The 12,152-nt window shown below is 41.4% G+C and overlaps 2 long non-coding RNA genes across 8 annotated transcripts in view; one reads left to right on the top strand and one right to left on the bottom strand.

Annotated features, from left to right (window-relative positions):
• Positions 1–5,237, bottom strand: part of LOC308485546 — a 29,766-nt gene extending 24,529 nt beyond the window's left edge. For 2 of the 7 annotated variants that reach the window (XR_013990591.1, XR_013990592.1), the window contains exons 1-2: positions 4,934–5,237; positions 3,361–3,652 (exon numbers count right to left, since the gene is read on the bottom strand). This is a non-coding gene — a long non-coding RNA (uncharacterized lncRNA). Of the gene's footprint in view, positions 1–3,360; positions 3,656–4,933 lie in introns of all 7 variants that reach the window. The other 5 variants (XR_013990590.1, XR_013990593.1, XR_013990594.1 and 2 more) reach the window with 5 other exon arrangements.
• Positions 5,238–5,262: 25 nt separating this feature from the next.
• On the top strand, positions 5,263–11,463 carry LOC308485545. Its single transcript, XR_013990589.1, has 3 exons — positions 5,263–5,371; positions 7,080–7,225; positions 10,708–11,463. It is a non-coding gene; the product is annotated as an uncharacterized lncRNA (long non-coding RNA).
• Positions 11,464–12,152: the final 689 nt, after the last annotated feature.

Raw genomic sequence — 12,152 nt, 5'->3', positions numbered from 1 at the left:
TTTTGTTATTTTTTTTTGCTTTTCTGGGGAGTTGAATAGGGGTCTCCCAACAACTCTCAGCACCCTTAACAAACTGCATCTCCCAGAATTCTTTGGGGGAAGCCATGACTGTTTAAAGTGATATCACAGCACTTTTACATGTAGGGTGTGAATGTGGCCTAAATTCTCAAGATCCAACCTTTAAAAAAACACACCAAAACATTAGCAAAAGGATGTGGAAATGTGGTGAACTGAAGCTAAGCCTGGAAATGGAAACCGAGAAAAACCAAAATTGACAGATTCATCTTTCCTTAGGCAGAAAGTTAAGAGAGAAGAGAGCCTCTTGAGAGATATTATACCCTAAAGTATTTATACATGGAAAAAGTGTGTTCTTTTCTGCTATATGTGATTGACAAGTGCTGATGACATAGAACAAATATTTCTATTATTGGGGGAGGGAAAAGACATAGCGTAAAGGATATTTAATTTTGGGTACCACAGATGGATCTCTGCTGGGAAAGATTTAAAAGGTAGCTGGCAGAAGCAGTATTAAGTGAGCTCTTCCACTACTTTTCCTTACAATTCCCCTGTTGTCATTCATGGATTAAGGAAGCACACCATTATTTTGGCCTTCTCTTCCTCTTAATGTTAACCAGTATCAGCCCCCAAAATGAAGGTGATGGAGAAGAGAGATCAAGTCTGTGGTGGCAGCAGTGTTCTGAGAAGTCTGCTGCTCTGTTTCTGATCGTTGCCCCTCAGTTTTAGGAAAGGTTCGGGATTAGAGGTGGAGGCTGCAAGGAAAGTGATTACTCAAAAATTTGGTTTCTTCCTGAAGGACAAAACCAAAAACACAAGCAATGGGAAAGAACTCCACCTTTAACTATCAGCCCTTTGTATAACCTGATGAACTGAATAGCTCATCTAGCTAAGCTAGTTTAGTCCTACAAAAGGTAAATTCCTTGCACTTCTCAGTGATGTAGACATGGAATACTGACATGCACTTAATGGCTCCTTCAGAACTGGATTTTTCAATTACTTGCATGATGCTTCCATTACCAGTCAGAGTGCAAAGAGTGTATTTTAAAAAAGCAAAGCTAAAAAGATCAGCTCGCCAGGGAGTCTGGAAAAGAGAACAGATGACTAAGATACTCGCTGAAAGCGTCATTTGCCAGAATGCGCTTTGTTGCAGTTTTTCATTTTCTTTTTTGTAGGACTTCAGGATGGACCTTCAGTGAGATATTTTGAGTTTTGGGAACAGTGACAATTACACTTTGACTCATCTACCGAGCAGCCGTTTACAAAGAAGTTCCCTAATCATTCTTGGAAAGTTATGACCTATATATGACTGTTGGTCATTTGGCTCATATTTGGCTACTATTGGGTTTTACCTTATCCAACAAATTTAAAGGGATTTAATTGGTTGATGAGATATAAGACAAGAGCTTTTCTTTCATCTAGCTTGCCACAGTGCAATAGCTGGTGACGCAGGGTGCCAGAATGCCTCTACATGCATCAAAAGATGCTTCTAGTCAATCCATTGGGCCTGTCTGGGAATTGCAATGAAGATGAGGACTTACAACCACTCCAGATGTGCATCTACACCCACATCAGCCACATGTGCTTATTACTATGCAGGTGACCCTGACTGAATCAGAGGAGTTAACTCTTGTCAGAGTCATATATGTAGTACACAGTCAAATGCCACAATGCTAATGGATATTTGCTTTCCAATGGACCATGATAATGCTTTCAATTTTACATTTTTTTGAAATTGATTTCTAATTAACATCTATTGCTATAATCCGAAGGAGAGAAAAAATATCAGCCCCTTGACACTGGTTTATATGCCCTGTTAACCATATCAGCGCAGATTACCATGCATTTTGAATAACAACTGATGACTGTTTTGTGAAAATTTGTATTTGCATTGCCCGTGTTTTTCCATACAGTAATATAATACAGATTCTATTTTCAAAATTTTATTTGGCTAAATAAGCAAAAGACATGGGGGCCACTAGGGGGCGCATTGGAAGATGGCCGTCAATGCCATCTCTCCAACCCACACGGGGTAATTAAGAGGCTGTTATGGGAGTAGGCAGCCTCCCTTGTTGCCCCAAGGAAATGGGGAACACTGCCCTTGCCTGCTGTGCCCATAAATCACCCCCTAATTCGAAAGAAGGGGGTGAGGGCCCTAGGCAGAATGCCCCCGTGTGGACATCGGCTCTCCTGGACGCTGTCTCTGATCGCGCACTAGTTGCAGCAATTTGGAATAATTAATTACAAAAGAAGCAAATGCACATATTTCAAGTGAAGAAGGGGAGTGAAGTCTGCTAATTTAAGTGACCTCTGCGAAAGAAGACGATGGGCTGGAGAAACAGGAATATTTTACGATGAAGATACACCAAAGGCGGGGTATGTTGACAACGGGGCTGAATGGGGGGGGGACCTTTTTTACTTTCCTTCTATGTGATTTACAAGAACCCCTCCTCATTAGAACCATCGGTTGAACTGACCCAAGCAGGATGATTAAGGTCTGTGTGGAGATAAACTTTAACCAAAAGTATGCTTTATGGAGACCGAGAAGCAATAAGAGCTTTTGGGAATGGCGCAGCAATTAATTCGGAGTCGCCATCTTGCCAAAGGATTTACAGCCGGGAGGAAGAACGGATTTGTTTTCAGACTGCATTCCTAGTGAATCTCCTCAGAGGTTTTGAGAAAGGAGGCAGATTGGTGAAGATTAATGACGCTAAGACTGTTTTGATGTATGGAAGTGATGTTATATGGAAAACGTCTGGATATGGCTACTGGATAAAAAAAAATAATATCCACGCAGGATTACAAACTGTTCTAACCAGCTTGCGGAGACTATCAGAGGTCACAAAGAGAAAGGAAAAATATATGAAAATAACAACAAGAGATGTGGAAAAATAATAAGAAAGGACTGGATAGTACTGTGAACATCATAAGGTTAGATTTGTGGACATTAAAACAGCAGTAAGAAGCAAGAAGTTGATTGGATCCCTTCAGAACTTGAAATATGGGTACCCCCAACAAAAATTTAAAATTCGGCTGTGTAATTTGGAATTTATGTAATTTGGTTTGATTTGATGTGATTGGTCGGTTAATAAAAAATTATTCTTAAAATAAATAAATAAGCAAAAGACATAGTTAATAAGTACTGTGGTGCATAGGAGGGCACAGCGACCAAAAATTAAAAAAGGAAACTGCAAGAAATCCATGGATGTGTGGGGCTGCAGAGGGATGAAATAAGCATCCTTTAGTGCGGTTCAATGAAACCCCCTCACTGATTAAAGCACATGAGAGGCAGTTGTGGTACTGTGTGGGCTCGCCCTATCCCCTACCACTAATGCAGACACATACCCTTCCATTTGTGCATTTGGCAAGCGGCTGAAACGGCCCCAAACACCTACTGATGTATCCATGTAGAGTACATTCACATGAGGGCGGTTGTGGTGGTCTAGGCTTCCTCCTGGGATGGAGGCACCCTATGCATATTCAGCGCTGCAGGAGGTCATGGACAGCAGGTGTAGTGGTGTGGGCGGGGCTAGCCACCATGGCTGTGCGTGATAGAAACACGAAACTGGATTCTGAATTAAAACTCTTTTCTTTCTTCAATCTGAGGCGGCTATCATGAAGGTGAAACGTAAAGGATCTGCTGGGTCAAAGTACAAATAGAACACAGAGAGTTGCTTTATACCAAATCACTACACTGACTGGTAGTGGCTTTCAGACAGGGAACATTCGCTGCCCTGCCTAGAGATGCCAGGGAGTGAACTGGGACCCCAGCATGCACAGCAGATATTCGGCCACTGAACTATGCCCTTTCCCAAAGTTAATTCATCATCTGTTACTCTTTGTTCTGTTGTTTTTGTTGTGGTCTTTTCTTGAGCATCGTGTGAAAGAAGACTGTGGACTATAGCTTGCTGAATCATGGCAATTCTTTGGGTTTTTGTTTTTTGGTTTTTTGCAGATGGTCTCACTGGTTGAGCCCCTCACCTTTGCCCTGCTCAGACTCCCAATAACATTCCATCCTTTGCCTCTTTAGGAGATTAATGCAAGAGTCTGATTTTTGTTCCACTCTGTGAAGTCAATAAGAAGTTCTGCCACAGACTTCAGCAAAAGCAGGGTCAGGCTCTGAATCATCCCACAGCCAAGGACAACTTTCTTTGAAGGGCTGTTTTCATGAGGCAAGTGAAAACTGTCTGCCAGCTTCCATATAACCAAGGGAGTGATTAAATCTTAAAAATATGCAGAAGTCAACGGTGGGGTTTTTCCCTGTTAAATCTCTTTATTTTTGCAGGGTATGGATAATACTTCCCAATTTAAAGACATGGGCTGTTTAAAAAACACACTGAGGAAATTTATTTAGGGTCTTGGTATTTTTGGAGTCATATTGGATGTGTACTCAAAACTAATGTCTCTCACGGGCGGTGGGATTGCTGCAGCCAACACACAACAGTGCATTGTGAGAAAATATCGGCTACTTTGAAAAGTTAAATATGACATCTATTCCATGATTCACAACTGTCCCATAAGTTTAGAAATCCACTCTCTGAGTCCTGAAGTAACCAAATAAGGACTGAGAGATTCCCAAATGAAGGTTAGCGTCAATGTGAGGTGGTTGCAGCCAGCCCCGCTTTCTTGGCAGTTGCTGTGTGACCAGTAGCTCTGTGAGGCTGGCCCAAAGATAATTGTATATGTTACAAAACCGCTGCATATTATGGTTGCTCAAGAAAGGCTTGGCACGGTGACAGCAGGAATGTTGCATGTCAGGATTGATGTGATTTGGCAGGGACATATGGAGAAGCTTACACAATGCCTGCCCACCCTCTGTTCTGCTCATGCCAAAGAGGTTTTAGTCCCCCTCTGTCATGAGGGCTGAAATCACTCTTGAAAACACCGAATATACACTTAAAAATAGATGAAACCCTACCTCATTCTTCCTTCAGCCTGGAACCCAGCGGTTGATCTACAGTGCAAGGGAAGAGCACGTTCAAATTCATGAAGCCACCACGGTTTGCCTCTCAGATGTCAGTTGTGCGGTTGTGTGTTTGCGAAGGATGGCAGTCGTGGCTCCCCCACCCAAGCTGGAAGGAGGAATGGATTAGGCTAATTGGCAGGCAACAGTGGAGATGATGCAGGAGGAGCTGCCTCAAATGGTGAAACAGAGCACTGGACCAGTTGTCAAAGTGACTGGGACGCACTCATGTTATGATGAGGGTTCCAGCTGGGTGGGGATTGTTGGCCAGGTTGCCTGGGTGACTGGGATGCCCTTCCATACTGGGGAGTGGCTGAGGCGGCCACTCATGAAGTGTGAGATGTGGCAAGCTGAGGAGGTTTCCTACCAGAGCTTTATGTAGAGAGCCATCCAGTAAGCTCAGTCAAGAGGAGGAGCACTGGGGGAGGGGGGGAGAACCTTCCTTCAATCCACTGTCAGTGACCAAGAGGGCCTTGTCCTTGTCAGGAGCTCATCCTACACTTGAGTAGCACCCTGGTAGAGACACATGCCCAACTGGCATGTTCTCTCCCTCCTGGTCGATTGTTCGGGAGCTTCAAAAGCTTTCTTCAGCCCAAACATCACAGTGACCGATGCCAACAGACACCGGCACACTTAGGGATCCTCAGAGCATGTTAGCTAATCTACTTTATTTACATATAAACACACACGGAGCACTGCAACATGGCTCCGTCTCTCTAGCATCAGACAGCAAAGAGAAAGAACAAAAGACAATAGTCCCACTTCACAGAACACAGTAACACAAACATCCTGTCTCCGTCACTTCCCACTTTGTGGAGTCAAAACATACACCGTCATGTGAAAGACAACAATCCCATGAATGCAATCATGGAGCAGGAATTCTAACAGTCCCGACAAATTGTAGGGATGGGAGGAATGAATCTGTCTATATTGGTTTCTCCCAATTTCTCAGTTTTCCACTCTGTAATTCAGTGCACCCCATTTCCATATCAGTTTGTGAATGTTTTTTCTTCTTTTTTAAAAAGTCTAGATGAAAAATTGTATGAATTTTCTTCCATATTTATTCTTATATACATTTTTGTATGCAATTTTGCCTAACAGCGCACATTTTTGCAAGCCATTTCCCCTCTCATGCATTTGTAATATTGTTGTCACTTAATATATGCTATTGTGTGAATTTTTGGTTGAGAGAGGACTGCATCAAAATATTCAGAGAAGTGTTTTGCCTGGCTCAGGACATACAAATTAGGTAGGTTCATATTACAACGATGGAAGGCAATGAAGCTCCAGGGCTTCTTTCACAAATTAAAAGTCTGAGTAAAATGAGCAGCTCCATAATATTTTTGCTTCTACTATCCATAAATAAAGATCAACCTGAATACTGAAACACTTTGGACAGACTTCTCAACACCTGCATCTTATCTGTGGCTTGTCCCAAGCATATAGAAGCCATTGTAATGCTGATATGGCTAAGGGAAAGCAGGACTTGGAACTGTTTGAAACTGTAACATTCAGCACAATGGTTCTAGGTAGCACATGGACAAAATGACAGATACCCATGTGATGGTCCTGATTTGACCATGGTAAGTGAATGCCATGGTAGCATCAAGGATGAGGTTGTAAGCTCCTGATTCTAGCTAAACACATTCATAGCTGAGGTGTAATTTGATCTTAGACAAACTGCTGATGGACTAATGGTAATTTCTTTGGGTAGGATTCTTGCAATTGCTAGACTTGAAGGACCTTGGTCTGAACCAGCAAGGCACATGGACTTAAGCAAGGGTTCATAGTTAGTATAGTTCAATGCAGATAAGCTATGCTTTAAATTTAAACTGTGTAGAGAGTCTGAATAGTCACTTCTTGCTTCTAAATTTGAAATATACCATGTATGAGCAACTGCATGAGTTTTTCTAGTGGGGAGGGACAAAGTAAAACACTGAAATGGGGAGCAGACTAGTTTCTCGCACAAAAGATGAGAAGTGTAGTGCATTTGGCCTCATCTCTCAGGTACTACAAAAGCTAGAAGGGTGTTCTGTTTTGCTTTTATGAAAGCAGGGAAACTGACCATTCTGGCTTCTTATTATTCACACACACACCACAGATGCTCATGGTGCTATGGGAATTTGAGTCAGAGAAAGGAAATTTTGATGGTGCAAGACTGATGTCAGCCTAACAATATTGTACAGCCTCTTCAATCTCCACAGAGTGAAAGATAGCTCCCTTGTGATCTTCAACTCTACCTTCATGGTAAGTAGCAAAATATATGACCCAACAATTTTTCATGCCTATTTCCCCAGAATTTCCTTATTTGTGCTTGAGCCCTCCACAGGCGCTTCAACAGCAATTGCATTAAAACTTAATATTTCCTATTTCTCATTCTGACTAGCAAGCAAGCTTGCAATTTTTATTCTAAATTGCTGCACTGAGCTAATGCACATCTTAACCTTTAGTAACATTGGCCAAATTAAAGCACTGTTGACTATTGCAGTCAAGTTTCACAGGTTAAAAGGAGGGGTGAAGCTGGTTAAAATTTGAATTCCCTCTGCTTAAAAACCTACTGGCGGTTACCACTTTACTTAGCAATTCATCTCTTAGCAAATGGTAGTTTGACATCTCGTAATGTGACCAAGTAAGGCTATCATTATCACAGTTTGCTAATGGATTTATCCATCATTCTCAGTCAATTCTTTCAGAAAAGGATCCAAGAAAGTTTGCTTATACAGTTCTCAAAATGAAAGAGGACTTTGTATACAGATTTAGTCATTCACACACAGTAAGCATATCCTAATGGACAGGAACTTGACTTGGAATGTTAATTCCATTCTGCATAATTACTGAACTGAGCAATTGGGTGAATGTCATGACATAGAGGCTCAAATTGTTTCAGGTTTTTATTCTTTCCAGTGAAGAAAGAAGTCTGTTAATGTCAATGTTTGGCTATTTACCAAACTCTATGATAGGAATCAGCAAAAGAAATGATATAGATATAGATGATGGTCTGAAAGACTGCATTTCCTCACACGAACTTGCCTGTGCTATGAGATAGGAGACCTTCTCTCAGTCCTGCCATCCTCACAGACATGCTTGGTGAGGATGCAGGAGAGGGTCTTCTCAGTGGCTGTCCCCAAACTTTGGAACTTACTACTTAGAGAATTTAGACTGGCTCCCTTCTTGTTCTTCTGCTAGCAGCTGAAGACCATTCTATTACAACAGGCTTTTGGGAACTGAATGTATTTGAGGGAAGGGCCAATGCTGTGATGTTTTTATTGTTATTGTCTATGTTTAATGGATTTTAATGCTATTTTAATTCTATTAGTGTAATTGTATTTTAATTCATTCATCTTCTATGTTTTATCTGTGTAAGACGCCTTGTGTTTTACACACACACACACACACACACACACACACACACACTTTTTGTTCATTGGCCACCAGGATCATAAAGAATGAAATAAAATTATGATATAAAAGAACTCACTTTTTTCAGTTCCCTCACTCTTACAAATATTAAGTGCATGGGTACATTGCAATGAGAACCTCTCAAAGTGACTTACTTCCCTTCATTGCAGTCTTCCCTTCATTGCAGCTGGTGTTGGAATTTGCAGCAGCATCTGATGGAAGGGCTTTGTTACCAAAAACTGGGATTTCTTGGCTTCAGGGCACCACCACATAAGAGTACGGTGCTGGCTCAGCTGGCCTGTAATTTGTCAGTCTCTGGTCACTGTCTCTTCTGCCATTGTGGTCTTCACAACATGGTGGAGCTGAGCCATGGCTGGAACTAGAGTTCTGAGGCAATGAAGAAACTTCTGGAAAAACATGAAGGGCGTCCTAAGGGTCCTGTGTTGGCCAAGTGACAATAATTCTTCCACTTAGCCTGTGAACTAACTGATGTAATCTTATACTTCAAATATAATGGAGCATTTGCCACAGAATGTCTCACAATCTGAAATTCCAGATACAACTAATGTACATTCTGTGAGCATCTGTTTCCTTGTATGCAGACAACTAAATGGGATTGGAGCATACAGCTAGTTGACCCACAACTCATTCTCTCCCACTCTGTCCAGTACCTTATCTTTTCACAACCCACTTTCCTGACTTGACATTCTTAATCCCTCCCCCTTTCTCTTCTAGTTGATTTGATGATTAGAATCTTTTCCCAAGCTTAATTCAAACATGCAACAATACTATGTGCTACCATCTGTCCAGGACCAGAATACAGATGTTTATTTGCACCTGGTCCGGCATCAGCATCAGACATTTTCATGCAATTATTGGTACCTCTGAGCCCCAAGAGTCCCCACTGGGACTGACATTGACATTCCACTTTTTTTTGTCTTGCTTTTTGTTTCTCTTCCTTCCTCATATGAACGTGCCTGGACTCTGAGATGGTCATCAGAGGCCCCTCTCTGTCTGCCATCGCCAAGGCAGGGTGAGAAGGTAGTAATGATAAAATGGAGCTTTTGTGTAGTAGCTCCCTATCTATGTACTGGCAGCCAGTGGAGTGAAGTGGTGTTCCTTACTTGGCTTCCCAATATGGAGGTTGCTGTTGGTATCAGAGAGTGAGAGGAGTAGGGATGAGGCAGCAGGAAGGTTATTGTGGTCCAGGCACAGTGGCAGGAGTAGTGGATTGGCCATCCCACACCATTCTGCCTCACTGGCTGCTACAACATCAAAAAATGGGGTGTGGGTGGTGGTGTGGTCTAAACAGCGTTTCCATGCACTCTGGCCTCCTTCACAGTGTCCCTTTGCACCAGAAGTGGTTTAGTCATGCTGGCCACATGACCCAGAAAAGCTGTCTGTGGACAACTGCCAGTTCCCTTGACCTGAAAGTAGAAATGAGCACAGCACCCCATAGTCAAATTCAACTGGATTCAATTGTCCAGGAGTCCTTTACCTTTACAGCATCAATGGAATACTCTCCCCAGGAAAACCCACATGGCATCAGTTTTGCCCTACTTTTTTTAGTCTATGTTTTTAATAAGTTTATTTATATTACTGTATTTTATTCTTGTTGTCAGTTATGCTGGAACTTTTTTTGTTGTAGAAACAGTGATTTATAAACAGCCTAAGCTTCCTTTCTTCCTCCAATTTCACAAAGGTGGTGGCTTTTTGGCTTCCTACCATTTCTGTTTAGGGTTTATTTTCAGAATTCAGTACAAATCTTTTGCAGGTTTACTCAAAAGGATGTCTCACTGTGTTCAGGCCTACTCCCTAGTAAGATAGTTCGGGATTGTAGGCTTTAGACTTAGTTAATTTAAGTAACTCAGCAGCTGCTGCTACTGACTAATCTTAGTGAAGAGATCCCTAAATGGCTTCTAGCCTTACCAAAATTATGCACATATTTAGAATCCCTTGCCCTTTGGCTTTCATGGGAATAGATGGAGGTCCATTCTTCAATAGAAAGATTCTGCCCATCAACTGAGGGGGCACCCCTCTCAAATATTTTATTGGGGACCTCAGCCCCTAGGAATTAGCTTCTATGAGAGTTAGCATCCCATTTGCTGCAGTCTAGATCCAGACGCACAGCCCAAGTGGCTGCTTTTTGTCAAAAGATTAAGTGCTCAGGGTTAAGTTTGCTTTTTCAAAAATGTGCTTAACATGGCATCAGCTTGACCCTGCATTAAATTTAAGGAAGTAAAGAAAGTAGTTGTTTCGAATCTTTACATGAGAAAAAAAATGAGTTGTTGTTTAGGTACCAAATATGTACTTTCTTCAAAATTTCACAGATAACAGTCAACAATCCTCTGAGGGTGAATTCAAACTGCTTGAGAATCACAGCACCTGCTGTGGCTGCAGAGACCAGGGCTGGCATCTATCTTAATGTTTCTTAATGAACCTCAGAAGGGAAAGCAGATCTTTGGTGGCAACCAGAAAAGCAGGAATCCTTCATCTTTACACCTTGAACTACTGATTGTCAATTAATACTCCAGTTGTATTATTTAATACTGCTTGATCATGGTTGTTGCTGTAGGATAGTAATAATAATAACAGCTGTCATCAGTCATGCAGATCCAAATGCACTCAGATGCCTGGATGTATTCAGTGCCTATGCAGGACCCATTGTTGATTTCAATAGAAAAACCAATTCTCACATACTAAGTTATGTACTGTACATATTTATTGGTTCCTTCAGAAAAAAGCTGTCCCAGACATAGGGTATATATTTGGAGGCCTGATATCCTTTGTTTGGGCAAAATTTTGCATGACTTTATAGCCCTATGGTTGGACAGATACAACAGTCAATTGTGCACTTGTGACTCTATGTCTAAAGTTGTCACCAAGAGAGGCATATGCACCAAAGTTTTCTCCATCCATGAATTCCCATCTATGTAATTGAAAGGCCAGCAGTATTCTGGTATAACAATAAAAAGAATTCTCATTTCACAGCCCAAATGTAGGCTATAAATCCACTCTCCATTCTTCAAATTCAATCTTCATTTATTGTGAGCGAAGGCTGTTAAATGTTGCATCCATACATTTCATTCTTGAGTAGCTTCTTTCTTTGGGGGGAACTAAATTCATTGTTCTTTTTATTAAGCTGTTGATCTTTTGCAAATATACACTGAAAATAACTAATTACTCCTGCATGAATTTTTTTTTAAGGAAAAACTCCCAAAATATTGGTTGTAGATACAGAATCCAGAGAATGTTTTTAGAGGCATGTTCAGGCTTATGTAGTGGCGCTTTCTTCCTATTCTTGGATGTGTGTTAGAACTCCCCTCCCCTTTATATTACACAGCATTGAGGAGGGATAAAAATACTGAGGACAGGAACTGGCCCCCAGCAAATCTTGTGAACAAATTGTTAACATCTTCGCTTCTTCCAAAAGCCACCACAAGGGGATTGCCAAGAGCTCTCTCTGCTTCTAGCAGCAAGCCAGCAATATGTAAGGGGGAAACCCACAAACACAATTGTAGTATGTACTGTTAGCACTAGGTTCCTAGACTAAGTAAGCAACTTCAGAACAGAACATTCTTAACTGCAGAGCATTTAATTATTCACTTATCATACAGATGAAACACCCATGGGGACCATACCAATAAAGCAAGAATGTCTGAGCGCAAATCAATATCCATGATGAAGCTATCAATATGTTACTTCTTAATTTGTTCTGCTAATAACTTCAAAGGTCACCTTTTTAACAGGCCTACCATAAAATTGCAAGAATGGA

This window comes from Podarcis pityusensis (genome assembly GCF_964106645.2).
Source record: "Podarcis pityusensis genome assembly, chromosome: 9".
Lineage (NCBI taxonomy): Eukaryota > Metazoa > Chordata > Lepidosauria > Squamata > Lacertidae > Podarcis > Podarcis pityusensis.
This window is presented reverse-complemented; position numbering and strand designations above follow the sequence as displayed.